At 40.1% G+C, this 14,434-nt stretch overlaps 1 protein-coding gene across 1 annotated transcript in view; it reads right to left on the minus strand.

Moving 5' to 3' along the window:
* LOC142437986 (Fc receptor-like protein 5) overlaps positions 1-14,434 on the minus strand; it is a 128,288-nt gene that overhangs the window by 35,069 nt on the left and 78,785 nt on the right. The window lies entirely within an intron of this gene.

Consider the following 14,434-nt stretch of genomic DNA (forward strand, 5'->3'; position numbering starts at 1 on the left):
AAGGGAAAAGTATCCAAGCTTAAATTAAGAACACCCAATTTGTCGGGGGCTACGGAGGACAGTGGGAGCCCAAAATCAATCTGCAGAGTGTCTACTCAGATCACGCATCAGGCAGACGCCCTCTACCCACAAGCAAGGACTCAAACAACCTTGCTATCAGACAGAGATCATTGCAAACTTGATCATACTGACTCAAACTTGATATTGGTCAATTGACCTCCCTCTAGACCCAACCTGAATTTATTCTAGGCTCAAGCATTTCTTGCTTGTTCCATGACCAAAAATGTCTTCCCTCGCTTTTTAAATATTGATGGTGGTCTTTCCTTTTCACCTGTTATTTGTATTTTTATCTTTGTTTTAGTATTATTTTAGTCTTGCCATTTTAAAAACCACTTCTGCTAGGCTTCCCCGTTTGTGAAACACAGAAGGATTAGGTGCATAGAGATAGTAAACTGATGCGATGGTTTATTGGGGATGCGGACATTGGGGGTTGGGAGAGGGATATGAGTAGATTTGGGGCTAATCATTGAATGTGAGAGGGGTAGGGAGCATTAGAATTGAGTGTGATGATGCATATACCACTTATTTTAAAAGCTATTTAACCATTGCAGTGTATGATATGTGAATACTATACCAAGAAAACAGGGACAAAAGGAAAAAGAAACCAAACTTGACCAAAACAGGTGAAGGGGAAAGAGTTGTTGCGTAGAGGCACTGAGTTTATGTTAATGGTGGCGAAATACTTGGGAAAAGGATATTAATAATGGTTGTACAACACAAAGAGTGTAATCAATAGCACCGAATTATACAAGTAGAAGAGGAATTGGAGAATGTTCTGGTCTGTACATTTTTGCCACAATTAAAAAAATTAAATGAATAACAATGACTACAGGAAGAAGAAAATGTTCTAGAATTGACTATGGTAGCAATTGCAAAACTCTTCTTGATATAATTGAATTATTGAACTGTATGACATGTGGCCAAAGTGCTGATAAAACTGTTAAAACAGAAAATAATTATGGGCAAGATCCCCCAAAGGTGGCAGCAGCAGCAGCAGTAGCAGCAGCAGCAGCAGCAGCAGCAGCAGCAGCATGTGACACACCTGCATATGCTGAGAAGCCAAACCAGCTGTCAGCAAATCAACTCCAACTCACAGAGGCACCTTGAGCGTCAGGGCAGCGAGGTGCTCCATGGATCTTCAAAAACGTCGAGTGACTTTGGGAAGTAGGCCCCAGGCCTTTCTTCTGAGATGTCTCTGGGTGGATGAATTGAGATAACAAAACAAAACTGAGTTAGAGATTGGTTCTCATAGTATTATTATTTTTTGGTGTATCTATAAAGAGTAGAATATATAGATGTATATATAAACTGGTATGCATTTTTTCCATTTGAGGAACTGCAGGTGATAAAGAGACATTTCATTTATGTCTTTCTATGCTATCTGGATCTTTAAGGTCACCATGTGAATGTATTGCTTTTGTGATTTTTTAAAAGTCAAGTTTTCGTTGCAACTTAGTAAATAAGTGTTTTAAGATGTTAGTTACCAGAAGTGCCAGTTTCTTTCCTTCAAATTGTTTTCCCACCCTTTCTTTCTGGGCCTGGATGTTGATCTTTCTAAGAGCACGTGGAATATCTGTAAGTGCACATCATTCTAGATACAGTATATCTCATGCATTCACTTGCAGCCCAAGGCAAGGAAAACATATCCCTTCCTCTATGTCAAAGCAAATTGGACACGGACCTCGTTCAGAATGTGAGCCACATTGAAAATTGAGATTAATTTCTCTCAGATCAGCAGGAGGGCCCCAGAGGGAATGGAGAGCCGCTGGCACATGCCTTTTGGAGCCAATATGGGCAGCACTGCTATGAACACTTTTCTATGAGTGTATATCTTTTGGGGCACATGTGCAGTGCTTTGTTGTACATATACCAAGAAGTGGAGTCCCTGAACGTCAAACTATGCACATACTCAATTTAGAGGGTACTACTGAATTATTTTCCAAAGTGGTTGTAACCAATTCACACACTATGTGAGAGTCTGCACTGCTCTGGACGTCCTTCTGCTACCTGTATTGTCATTCTTCAAGCTTTAACCTGTTGAATTATGAAACGGAGCACCTTTTATATTCTAATTGGTGATGTAGATAGCTTTCCTATTATGAAATGTCTGTTAAAATCTATTTCCTTCTTTTTCTACTGGGTTTTCGGTTTTCTCTTTTGTAGTTCTTTAAAATTCTGCGCAGGAATACTTTGTTGGATGCATGTATTTTAATAGATGGTTTTCCCTAGTCTGTGATTAGCTTTTCCCTCATCGATAATCCTTTTGGGTGAGCACCTCTCTAATTTTAATTAGTCAAATGTTTCCTTGATCGTTAGAGTCTTTTGCACCCCTTCCAATAAATTTTACTCCCAGGTCACAATGATCTTTTCCTGTGTCATCTTTGAAACATTTATTTATTTTACCTTTTATTTCATATTTATAATATCCTTGGAGTTGATTTGGGGGTTTAGCATAAGTAAGGGTTGATATTCACATTTAATGTACCTATAGAGAGCCAGTTTACCCAGCCCTATTGAATGGAAGGGGGTGACACAGTAGCAGCAACAATAGACTCAAAACATAACAATTTTGAGGATGTTACAGGACTAGGCAGTGTTTGTTTGTTTGTTTGTTTTTGTACAAGGGGTCACAAGAGTTGGAACCTACTTGTCAGCACTCAACAACAGTAAGTTATTGAGAGTCAATTCTTCCCACAGGATAGTGCAAGTTTGCCTTTGTCATAAGGTAAAAAACTGCTTTTTCTTTAGTGTTTTTGTCTGTATTCATGCCAATGGCACTGTCTGATTGCTCTTGCTGTACAGTTTAGTCTTATTATCCAGGAGCTTAAGCCATCCTATGCTGTTCTGCCTCAAAATTATCTTGGCTAATTTTGGTTCTGTATTTTTCTGAACATTGAAAAATCAGCTTGCCAGTTTCTCCCAAAAGAATCAGCAAAATATGTATTAATAAAGATCACATGGAATCTTTAAGTTAATTTACATCAGTTAATGTATATATTGAGTCTTCCTATCCAACAGCATAAGGTCTATTTCCTTATTTACTTAGAGGACAGTTTGAATTTCTCTGTTTTTTATATTAGAAGTTACTTTTTTTATTAGTCTTATTCCTAAATATTTTATGTATTTTCTGTAAATGGCATACTTGAAAAAATTTCCCGAAATATCTATTATTGGTATAGAAACATGGTAGTTTTTTTGTAAACTGATCTTCTATCTAACATAATTATTCATTCTGATAGCTTATCATTGAGTTATTTTGGATTCTATACTTCCACAATCATATTACTTGTAGATAATGATGTTTTAAATTGCCATCAAGCCTATTCTGACTCATAAAGACCCAAAGAAGAGAGCAGAGTTGTCCTGGTGCATTTCCAAGGTGGCACATTTCCAAGGTGGCACATTTTAGGAGAATAGAAAGCCTCAGCTTTCTCCCTTGGTGTTGTCAAACTGTTGACCAATTTGTAACCCACTCTTCCACTAGAGCGCCTTGTAATTCGTGATAGTAATATACGTCTCTTTTCCCTGACGCGTTGCACCAGCAAAGACCTCCACCAGCATGTTGAGCAGAAGTGGTGATGTCTGGTGTTTTTGTCTTTTTTTTGGATGTAGGGTTCTTTCTTTCTTTTTTTTTAAAAACATTTTATTAGGGGCTCATACAACTCTTATCACAATCCATACACATACATACATCAATTGTATAAAGCACATCCTCACATTCCCTGCCCCAATCATTCTCAAAGCATTTGCTCTCCATTTAAGCCCTTTGCATCAGGTCCTCTTTTTTCCCCCTCCCTCCCTGCTCGCCCCTCCCTCATGTGCCCTTGGTAATTTATACTTTGTTATTTTGTCATATGTTGCCCTATCCGGAGTCTCCCTTCCCCCCCTTCTCTGCCGTCCATCTCCCAGGGAGGAGGTCACATGTGGATCCTTGTAATCAGTCCCCACTTTCCAACCCACTCACCCTCCACTCTCCCAGCATCGCCCCTCACACCCTTGGTCCTGAAGGTATCATCCACCCTGGATTCCCTGTGCCTCCAGCTCCTGTATGCACCAGTGAACAACCTCTGCCCTATCCAGTCCTGCAAGGTAGAATTCAGATCATGGTAGTTGTGGGGAGGAAGCATCCAGGATCTGGGGGAAAGCTGTGTTCTTCATCGGTACTACCTCGCACCCTGACTGACCCATCTCCTCTCCTAAACCCCTCTATGAGGGGATCTCCAGTGGCCGACACTTGGGCCTTGGGTCTCCACTCTGCACTTCCCCCTTCATTCGATATGGTATATATATATATATATATACACACACACACACATATATATGCATATACACATACATATATCTTTTTTTTTTTTTTGCATGATGCCTTATACCTGGTCACTTTGGCACCTCGTGATCGCACTGGCTGGTGTGCTTCTTCCATGTGGGCTTTTTTGCTTCTGAGCTAGATGGCCGCTTGTTCACCTTCAAGCCTTTAAGACCCCAGATGCTATATCTTTGGATAACCGGGCACCATCAGCTTTCTTCACCACATTTGCTTATGCACCCATTTGTCTTCAGCGATCCTATCATGGAAGTGTGCAGTCAATGATATGGTTTTTTGTTCTTTGATGCCTGATAACTGATTCCTTCGGGACCACTCGTCACACAGGCTGGTGTGTTCTTCCATGTGGACTTTGTTGCTTCTGAGCTAGATGGCTGCTTGTTTATCTTCAAGCCTTTAAGACCCCAGTCACTATCTCTTTTGATAGTCGGGCACCATCAGCTTTCTTCACCACATTTACTTGTTCACCCACTTTGGCTTCAGCAGTTGTGTCAGGACAGTGAGCATCATAGAGTTCCAATTTAATAAAAGAAAGTATTCATGCATTGAGGGAGTGTTTGAGTAGAGGCCCAAGGTCCTTCCGCCACCTTAATACTTGACCTATAAATATAGACACATAGATCTATTTCCCCATCCTCCTATATATATTTGCATGTACATGTCTTTTTCTAGACCTCCATAAATGCCCTTTGACTCCTAGCTCTTTCCTCCATCTCCCTTGACTTTCCTCCTGCCCTACTACCATGCTCCATCCCCACCTGGGCTACAGCTATACCTCTTCTCTATGGTGTTTTTATCTTAATCCAGATCTCAGGAAGAAAGCTCAATATATTTCCACTAAGCAGAATATTTTCTGTTAGGTTTTTGGTAGATGCTCTTCAACAGACCAAGGAAATTTTTTTCTATTTCTGATTTATCAAGTTGTCTATTTCCCAAATGTGGACGTTAAGTTTCATTAAGTACTTCTTTTGAACTCATTCACATAATCATGATTCTTATGTTTTATTTTGTTCCTAAGGTGAATTTCATTGATTTTTTTTAAATCGTCTTATTAGGGGCTCATACAACTCTTATCACAATCCATACATTCATCAATTGTGTAAAGCACATCTGTACATTCATTGCCCTCATCATCAATCATTTAAAAAATGTAAAACCAACTCTGCATTTCAACTTGGTTGTCATGTTATCATTCTTATTATATTTTACTCGATTTGATTTGCAATTTAACTTAGGATTGTGTATCTTTATTCATAAGAAGATTCACTAATAATTTTTCTTTCTTGTTGGATTTTCTCTTTCTCTATTCTTGAAAGCTTGTACAAGATTGATATTTTTCCCCTTAAAGGCTCAGAAAACTTTTACTGGTGAAGTTCTCAGGTTCTAGAGTTGTCTCTTTTGAAGTAGGGAATTGATCAATTCCAGTTTTGACTTTTAAAATTAATATTAAACTTTTCATGCTCTTTATTTGTTGTTGAGTCAGTTTGGGTATGGTGTATATTTTTAGGAATTTGGGCATCTATCATTTCTAAACCTATGGACACATTATTTATGATGTCCTTATATTATTTTTAAAAAAGAATCTGTGGGTTTGTCAGTTATATTCCCATTTTAATATTGATAATTAATATCCTCCTTTTTTCTTTAATATATGCTAATTTCTTATTTCATTAATTTTTTGTTCTCTTCTCTGTCACTTTCTTCAATCTCATTTCTTTGAAATAAACTTGTTAGAAATGTCTTGAAATGGTTTTTTATATCTTTGAATTTATGATATTTTTCTTTTCTAATGTATGCATCTGTCATAGACATTTTGCTCTAAGTATCATATAACTGAAATGTATAAGTTTGGAATGTCATATTTTTGTGATTCTTTTATTCAGAATATTGTTTAATAAAGTTGTTAATGAGTAATTTAATAGTTAATTAACATTCATTGGGCCTTGGGTTATTTTAAAGTTTGTTACTTCTCAACAATTACAGATTTCCTTTCCTTTTTATTAATTTATCATTAAGTTTCACTGTGGTCCAAAAACATGTTTATGATTTTAATCTTTGACATTTACTTTACAAACTAGCCTATGGTCAAGTTTTATAGTTATTCTGTTTTATTTTAAAATATTTTTACTCTGCAAATGTTAAAGCAACGTTTCATTCATATCAATTAAATTAGATCTTTTTGTGCTATTCAAGTATTCTATGTTCTTTTTTTATTCTGCTGTTAACATTTCAAATACCAAAAACCAAACCAAACCTACTGCCATTGAGTCAATTCTGTCTCATATGCAGACCCTATAGGGCTTAGAAGAACTGCCCCATAAAGTTACAGAAATAAACTGTCACATCTTTCTCCCACTGAGTTGCTGGTAAGTTCCAACTGCTGGCCCTTTAAGTTAGCATCCAAGTGTTTTAACCACTGCACCACTAGGGCTCTATATTATAAAAGGATTATAAATCTTTGTGGTCAGAGAGTGAGCTGTCTTCTAAGACAACCACCCACAAAAAATAATCCATTGCAATCTAGTCAATTCTTACTCATGTTATTGCTGGGGGCTACTGAGTTGGTTGCAACTAGTAGCCATGACTCCTTTGGACAACAGAGTGAAATAATGCTCTGTCCTGTGACATTCTCACAATTTTTATGCTTGTGCCCAATTGTTTCAGATACTGTGCCAATCCAACTTGTTGAGATTCTTCCTCTTTTTTGCTAGGGTACTCAAGATTAAGAAGAAAAATGTGTATTAAGCCACATTCCCAAGCTAGTCTCACTTCTTGTTGAATGCAACCACATGAGTAACCCCAGTTGATCTGGTTACACACTGAACATAGCCAAGCTCTAGAATCATTGCTATTTTAAGCTCCAAATTTTAGAATTTTTTATGCATCAATAGGTAACTGATTTGGACTTATTTCTTATAAACATTCATTTTGCCAATAAGCAATCATTTATCCTTAGTAATTGATTTGTCTTGAAGTCTGTTTTGCTTATTAGATCAAACTTATTCATCACATTATGTAAATTTACATACATAATAGTTACTGTTTATCTTAGCTCTTGATTTGTTTGTGTCTATGTATGTCTCAGTTTTATTTCACTCTTTTTGATTTTTAGAACATTCATTTCTCTTGACTTCTATTCAATGACTATTACAATGTGGCAGAGACTTTTACTGATTCCCAACATTGTTGGACTGCTCACCGGAAGGTTGATGGTTTAAACCTACAAGCCACTCCTTGAGAGAAAGATAAAGCTGTCTGTGCCCATAAAGTTTCTCAGTCTTAAAATAAAAATAGATTTTTTTTTCAGGTTTGGAAGCACTAAATTAAATCAGATTCTACTAATGACAGTGAGTTTGGTTTGGGACTTTTAATAGCCATACAGGGGTTCCTGGATGGTAAAAATGGTCAAAAAGTAGGCTACTACCTAGTGTTTGCAATTCAAATCCTTTCAGCATCTCCTCACAGCCGCTCGGTAATCTACTTCTGAACAATCACAGCCACTGAAAACATGGCTTTGCCGTGAGTTGAAACGAACTGACAAGGAGTTTGGGTTATTCTTTAAGCATCCTTAGAGAGAACTGTGCTACTAGGTCTGCCGAGTCAGCTGTGAGTAGAAGCGGTGTACTCTGTGTGCAGGGTGACATAGATAAAAGCAAGCGTGATCCGTTCCTTCACTCTCTTCACCCTAGTCCTATGTTCCATGATGTTGGAGCCTATGCCCGCCCGGGTCTCAAAGACACTGAAGCAGAGTCTGCTGCTCACACATGTCGGACATTTAGCTTGAATTAAAAATAAACTTGTATGACTTGAGTCACTCAAGTTTTGAAGTTAGTGACCACAACACAAACTAGTTTCTTGTGACTGAAACAATTCTGCCAGAGCAATTATAAATAATTGGGGTTTTTCCCTCCAAGTCTTCATGGAAATCATTTCAGTCGTCTTCATTAAATGTGAATTTAACTCTTGGCTTGAAGCATTCAGTTATTATCATATTAAGGAAATATTTTTCTACTTTCATTTGTGTGTGTGTTCTAGACTATTTTAGTCGCTTTGATAAAATGACTTAACGGTAAAACGTGCACTCTGTGCGTTATATTGACTGTGTTTTAAAGCGTTGTTTCTTTGAAACTATCTAAATTTTTAGGATGATCACTGATCATCTTAGATTCTCTTAGTCGATTCTGGTTTTATTTATTACCTTTCTTAGCTGCATATATACACACTACCTCTTTGAATGATCAGTTATTTTAATGTTTTCTTATATTCAGATTTCTACTTTTCTTAGCATGTTTTGTGTTTCTCTAGTTTCTTAAACGAATCTGTACTTTTTCTGATTTAGTAATTAGTAGGCCTTTCAGGCTATACATTGTCTCTGTTCCCTGCCACATCCTATACGTTCTGACACAGCTCTTTTTTCTCACTAGAGTTATGCCCTACATACTTTACAAGTCTAAGAAAGTTTCACACTTTTTTTTGGATATAAAAAAATTCTAAGAATTTTCAAATGGATAAGTAGTAAGATTTTCTTTTATTATATTTGTTATTTTATTACCACCGATGGCAGAGCCGTGATGGAACGTATCTTGTTTGGAATGAACCTGTGCACGTATGAAATAGAGCCCTCGTAGCAGCAGTGTTTAACGTGCCCTCTTATAAAGGAACAAACGGGGTTCCTGATGCGTTTTAATTCACTGTGGCTATTATGCCCATCCTTCTTATCGAGGACTTCTCTCGTTTTTAACAAGCAAGGCAGCACAGCTGACAATCTGACAGATGGGTAATGATAACAATAATCATGTAAATAAACAAACTCGCTGCCAATGAGTCGATGCCGACTCATAGTGACCCTGTGTGACAGGCTAGAGCTGGCGCTGTGAGTATGGTAGACTGGGACTCTTTGTAGGCGTGGACAGCCCCACCTTTCTCCTGCACAGTGGCTGGTGGTTTCCACTACTGATCCTGTGGTTAGCAGCCCACTGCTTAACCACTATACCACCAGAGATCCTGGTAATAATAGTAATAATAATAACAGTAATAATAATAAAAAGCTAGCATATCCAAGATGATTTCCCAAATCCAGCATTATACCGGTACTTTATAAAGATTCATATCTTACTAAACCTTTGCATCAACACCAATACAGTGAAAATACACTGGCAAGCATGATTATCTTCATTTCCTAGAAATTAAAGTGCCTGGTCCAAATTTACTAAATTAATCAGGGAGGATCCCAGGACTAGATTCCAGACCCTCTGGGCCTGTGGCTAGTGATGGTGACAATGGGCTTCACCTGTCACAGAGGAATGGAGACGCAATAGTCTGAAACCCAGCAGTGGCAGTTTCCATGGTTAAGTTTCAAGAACAAGTAATTTTCTATTCTGGGTCCTTGGTGGTCGGAAATGGAAACTTGGTGTTCTGAAATTATAAATAAACAAAGTAGGGTAACTATTTACAACATTCACATATAAAGCCCAAAGTTATTTGGAGGAGAAAGACCTATTTAAAGAAGGAAGTTGGGTGATTACCTATAGGAATCTGCATGACGGAAGGGGTCAGGAGTAATGCTCCATGCTCTGCCAATCCCTTTGGGAATACTCACAAACCAAACTCACTGCCACGGAGTCGATTCCGACCCACATGATCCTGTGAGACCTGGTGGTAAAACTTCCCCTGTGGGTTTCTGAGACTGTAATTCTTTGTAGGAGTAGAAATCCTCATCTTTCTCCTGTAGAGAAAGATGTGTTTCTCAACTGTGGGTCACAGCCCAACAGCCAACTCCTATGCCTGCCGGGCTCCTCACTTGGGACTGGGCGGAACATTTAAGAGCATCCGAGGGAAGGGGGAAGTTTGGCACGCTGAAGGGCTACCCCTGGGGAGTAAAGTTTCACATGGCACGGTGGGGAGAGAAGATTTCCGTAAGTGGAGTCTCATCAGTGAAATAAATTCTGGATAAATTGTCTTTAAAACCACCACCACCACAAAAAATTAATTTTATAAATGTTACTACTGGGTCATCTTCCTGGAAGCCACAGTAACACTTCAGAGGCGGTGTTCTGTGGAGACAGAAGGATGCACTCACTCCAGTCCACTGCCATGGAGTCGATTATGACACGTAGCCACCCTAACAGGGCAGGGTAGAACTGGCCCTGTGAGTTTCCGATCCCATCATCCTTTACAGGAGTAGAAAGTCCGACTTTCTCCCCCAGAGAATTGTGAGTGAAGGCAAAGGGGCATAAACTCAGGTATCAGACATCCTGAGGTGTTTTAACTTATTAAATTTTGCTCCACCCAGGCTTCATTAACTGTAAAGTGCCCACCTCATTAGTTTGTTGTGAAAATCCAAGGAGATAGTATACACCTGGTATCTTCTAAACTCAGGTTCTATACGATACCAAAGACAGCTGCTTTTTTAAAAATTGGACTCATTTTCTAAGTAAGAACAGTGAGTCAATGGTTGGGTTACTAACTCACTCAGAGGTCACTGTTTGTGACCCGCCAGCTGCCCACAGGAGGAAGTCTGCTTCCATTGAGATTTACAGCTTGAAAACTATACAGCAGTTCTCTCTGCAAATGCCCCGTATATATATGTGTATATGTATATGTACAGGTATATGTTACAAGGATACAATTAACTTTTTAAAATCATCATCACGATCTAATTTTAGAATATTTCTACCACCCCTAAAAGAAATCGGATGCCCATTTTCAGTTGCTCTATCTCAGGCCCAAGAAACCACTCATTCACATTCAGTCTCTTTAGAATCGCCTATCTTGGGCATCTTAAACACTCTGTGATCTTTGTGTCAGGTGTTTTTCTTTAGGATGGTGTTTCCGAGGAGCATTCACATTGCAGCACCGGGCAGTATTTTGTGAGCACGCGTTGTGCAGTTTGGATCTGTTTGATCAGGGTAACAGGATTTCTGAAGACACTGCTGGGATACTTGACAGTTTCCGTGTGGGGATCACTTACACAAGCCAGCGCTGAACAAACAAGGGCAGCAGTCAGAGAGGATGGAGAAAGAACATGTCTTATCTCACCCTCAAAGCTGCTCAGACTTTTGAGTAAGTCACGCCTTTGGATCACTTTGCACACTCGCTACTATTTTCCTTCCTATACTTAGTTAAGCTCTTAGGAGAGAAAGCTGGTTCTTGACTCCAATCTTCCATGCTGTTGACCATCTTCTCTCTTTTGTGTGCTGTGACCTTGCTTCCTTGATCGGGGATCCTGGGGGGAAAAGGGTCCCTACCTTCAAACTCTACTAATTTCTCTATGCCCGTTTATTATTCCTAATTCAACATCTAGATATTCCTTATTAATCTGCTCATATTGACTTTCTTTCCTTATTAAGTTGGCTTATGTTTAGGAGGAAAAGCAAAACAAAACAGATATCCACTGTTAGGTTTGCTAAGCACATCACCCATCATCGTGAATATAGGCAGGTTTGCCAAAGACCTTTCTCTTCTGTGGTTGTTTGGAAAAATGATCATCTATCTATAGTTTCTGCCTCATTTATTCAGACTCTGATTTTTAGGCAAGGGAGAAGATTTGTGGGGTTGGAAGAGCAGGAGTACTGGAATTAGATACAAAACACGAATCAGAGGTTTGTTGCCAAGTGCATGATTCCTGGTAAACAGCAAGATTCAGAGCTCCAGTTTATTTATAACACAGGCATAATGGTATTGACCTTTTAGTTGTCATTGTTAAAGAAGGTGTTCCCAAAAGACACATCACAAAGCACACAGTCAATACTGAACAAAGGTCGGTGAATTCAGTCATTTGAGCCCATCAGCCAGTCCAGGGGAGAAAAAGACCTGGCAATGTGATCCCATCAGGATTACAATCGAGGAAACCTGGTAGGGAAGTGCACTCTGTTGTAGAACACAACATCACTTGGTCTTGATCTGAGGGCATACCACAAAAACTTCACATTTGCTGAAGTCCCCTGGTGGCGCAGTTGGTTAAGTGCTGGACTACTAGCTAAAATGTTGGAAGTTAAGCCCACCCAGAGGTGCCTCTGAAGAAAACCCTAGTGACCTGCTTCTGAAAGGTCACAGTCATGACAACCCTATAGAGCCATTGCTTTAGGCACATTGCCAGGAGTCAGAATCCACTCTAGCTACTGCTTATTATTATTTATTATGTTTATTAGCTTGTCACTCTGAACTCTGAACTCAGCTCTTCTTTCAGTTTCTTTCTTTCTTTTTTAAAAAAATAATTTTATTAGGGGCTCATACAACTCTTATCACAATCCATACATACATCAGTTGTGTAAAGCACATCTGTACATTTATTGCCCTCATCATTCTCAAAACATTTGCTCTCCACTTAAGCCCCTGGCATCAGGTCCTCATTTTTCCCCTCCCTCCCTGCTTCCCCCTCCCTCATGAGTCCTTGATAATTTATAAATTATTATTTTGTCATATCTTTCCCTGTCCAACATCTCCCTTCTGCCACTTTTCTGTTGTCCGTTCCCCAGGGAGGAGGTCCCATATAGATCCTTGTAATTGGTTCCCTCTTTCCAACCCACTCTCCCTCTACCCTCCCAGTATCACCACTCACACCACTGGTCCTGAAGGTATCATCCACCCTGGATTCCCTATGTTTCCAGTTACTATCTGTACCAGTGTACATCCTCTGGTCTAGCCAGACTTGCTAGGTAGAATTTGGATCATAATAGTGGTGGTGGGGGGAGGAAGCATTTAGGGAACTAGAGGAAAGTTGTATTTTTAATCGCTGTTACATCGCACCTTGACTGGATCGTCTCCTCCCCTAGACCCCTCTGCAAGGGGATCTCCAGTGGCCGACAAGTGGGCTTTGGGTCTCCACTCTGCACTCCCCTCCTCATTCACTAGGCTAAGAATTTTTTGTTCTGATGATGCCTTATACCTGATCCTTTGACACCTTGTGATCGCACAGGCTGGTGTGCTTCTTCCATGTGGGCTTTGTTGCTTCTGAGCTAGACAGACGCTTGTTTATCTTCAAGCCTTTAAGACCCCAGATGCTATATCTTTGGATAGCTGCGCACCATCAGCTTTCTTCACCACAGTTGCTTATTCATCTGCTTTGTCTTTAGCGGTTGTGTTGGGCTTCTTTCAGTTACTATGGTAACTCTTTCACCAACATCATTCTCAGTCCAGAATTTAAAAGGTCCTGTTGGTTTCTAAAGCTCCAAACCCTTTACTACTGAATCAATCCTGACTCATAGTGACCCTACGTAGGGCTTCCATGGCTTCTAAATCTTCGCAGGAGCAGACAGTCTTACCTTTCTTCTGAGGAGCAGCTGGTGGGCTTGAACTGTTGACCTTATAGTTAGAAGCCTAACACCTAACCCACATCTAAGCCCAAACTCAAAAGCCAAACTCACTGCTATAGATTTGATGCCAACTCATAGCAATCCTCCAGGGCAGGGAAGAACTTCCCCTGTGAGTTTTTGAGCCTGTAATTCTTTACGGGAGTAGAAAGCCTTGCTTTTTTCTCATGGAGAGACTGGTGGTTTCAAACTGCTGATCTTCTACACCACCAAGGCTCCACATCTATGCCCAGTTCTAGTTTAATTAAAGCATCTAACTATTGGTTCAACTAGTTGCAGAAGATTTAAAAACTGAGAGAGAATTTTTCAGGACTATTTAATCCTGGAAGGTGGGCTGACTATAGGAGCAGGGCATCTGAAGCGGCTCTCAGGGGCATCTGAAGCGGCTCTCAGGGACATCTGAGCGGCTCTCAGGGGCATCTGACGCGGCTCTCAGGGGCATCTGAAGCGGCTCTCAGGGGCATCTGACGCGGCTCTCAGGGGCATCTGACGCGGCTCTCAGGGGCATCTGACGCGGCTCTCAGGGACATCTGACGCGGCTCTCAGGGGCATCTGACGCGGCTCTCAGGGGCATCTGAAGCAGCTCTCAGGGACATCGACACGGCTCTCAGGGACATCTGACGCGGCTCTCAGGGGCATCTGAAGCGGCTCTCAGGGACATCGACGCGGCTCTCAGGGGCATCGACGCGGCTCTCAGGGACACGTCGCCTGTGCAGTGCTGTCAGCATCCTCACATTCC

The sequence above is a fragment of the Tenrec ecaudatus genome, chromosome 1 (assembly GCF_050624435.1).
Source record: "Tenrec ecaudatus isolate mTenEca1 chromosome 1, mTenEca1.hap1, whole genome shotgun sequence".
NCBI lineage: Eukaryota > Metazoa > Chordata > Mammalia > Afrosoricida > Tenrecidae > Tenrec > Tenrec ecaudatus.